Source organism: Prionailurus bengalensis, chromosome B3 (genome assembly GCF_016509475.1).
Source record: "Prionailurus bengalensis isolate Pbe53 chromosome B3, Fcat_Pben_1.1_paternal_pri, whole genome shotgun sequence".
In the NCBI taxonomy this organism is placed as follows: Eukaryota; Metazoa; Chordata; class Mammalia; order Carnivora; family Felidae; genus Prionailurus; species Prionailurus bengalensis.
The window spans coordinates 13,102,177-13,104,235 of NC_057355.1; positions in this window are offsets into that span (position 1 = coordinate 13,102,177).

Here is a 2,059-nt window from a genome sequence, read left to right on the forward strand (position 1 = left end):
GGCAGAGAGACAGGGAGAGAGAGAATCCCAAGCAGGCTCATGCTGTCAGCACAGAGCCCCCTTCGGAGCTTGATCTCATGAACTGTGAGATCATGACCTGAACTGATATCAAGAGTTGGATGCTTGACAAACTGAGCCACCCGGAAGTCCCAAGAATTTTTGAATTTATTTTTATTTTTAAGTTCTTTTTTTTGTTTTTTTTTTTTATGTTTATTTAATTTTTGAGAGAGAGAGAGAGAGACAGCGTGAGCAGGGGAGGAGCAGAGAGACAGAGGGAGACACAGGATCTGAAGCAGGTTCCAGGCTCTGAGCTGTCAGCACAGAGCCTGACCCAAGGCTAAAACTCACGAGCCACAAGATCTTGACCTGAGCCGAAGTCGGCACTTAGTTAACTGAGCCATCAGGGTGTAACAATTTTTGTTTTTTTTAATAAGACATTACATTACAGCTGTAACCTCTGGGGTCTGTACCTCTACAGAGCTACAATTCTGAAATTTGATATTTGACATTTTCATCAATGTTTTTATATTTTCATTGCACATTTTCTTCCATATGCATATATCGTTACTTTTGTATATTTTGTGCTTGACATAAATGGTGTCAGGAAATGATATTTCCTGAATTTGCTTTTTGTCTACCATGCACTGGTACACAATCTCTTAATTGGTATCATTTTATAATAAATAGCATGTCTGGTGGGGAGAGGCTCTTTTCCTTGTTCGAATTCAGAATTACGTGGGCTTTCTTTCTTTTTTTTTTTTTTTTGCCTTGTGTTTTCCATATACACTGAAGAATGAGCATTTCAAGTTCTCCCCAAAACGGAGAGGATTTTAATTAGAATTGCATCGGGTTTATATATTAATTTGAAACTAATTGACATCTTTATGAAAGCGTATCTTCCAATCCAAGAACTGGCTTTATGTCGTTACTCTGCATTATTCAGTAAAGTTTGTTTTCCCTCCGTAGAAATCTAGAACATCATTTGTCAGATAATTTCTATTATTTCCTACTCCTGTTAGCCTCATCTTTGCCTTGTTTCTGACTTGCAAAATAATGGCTCTACATTTCACTATTAAACATAAAGTTGTTTATAGCATTGAATTAGGTAATCTTTATAAGTTAAGGTTTGCTTTCTACACTTTGTGTGTATGTGCATGTGATGTATGCAAATCTTGAATGGGTAATGGATTTTAACAAATGCTTGTTTTGTATACATTTGGGTATATTAGAAAGTTCTTATCCTTTAAATTAGTTTTGGTGATGAATTGCATTTATAGTTTTTTTTTTCTCTCATCTTAAATCATCCCTGAATTCTCATGACAAGTCCACCTTGATCATAATGGCTTTAAAAATAATAAAGTGATAACTTCTGTTTGCTAATATTTATTCAGGATTTCTAAGTTTACATTCATGAGACAGATTGCATAATAAATTTTGTGCTGTTCTTTTTTCAGTCCAATGTCAAAGTCAGTATTAACTTCAGAAAGTGAGTTAAGGAGGCTCCCTTCATTTCTTCTACTTTCTGAAATATTATGTATAAGATGGGGATACTGTATTTCTTCATTTTTGCAAAAATTAGCTCCTAAAACATTTGACCCAGTAGTCAATTCAGGGAATAGACTTAGATTTCCTGATTTAAAAAAAAAAATTGTAATGGCTAACCATCAGTTCTGGTTTCTGGTTCTTTTTGAAATACTTTTTTGATAACTTATATGTGCAATTAGAAAATTAGATAAATATAACCAGAAATAAATAATTTCTAGAACATGATCCATTGATCACAGTTTTTAATTAGTTGGCATAAATTCATTCTTGGTTTTCCCTTACCATTATCTGCATTATATCTCGAATTGTGCCCCTCTCTTTAGTTCCTAATATTTATTAGTGCTGTTTCTTTATTTTCTTGCTCCATTTTATTAACTAACGCAGAGGAAGCAAACACCTTTGATTTTTGAGTGATTATCTTTGTGTTCTATTTTATTAATTTGTGTTGACGTATTTTTTCTTCCTTCTGACTTCTTCAGGTACAGTATCCTTATTAAAAATTTTCTTGAGGTGG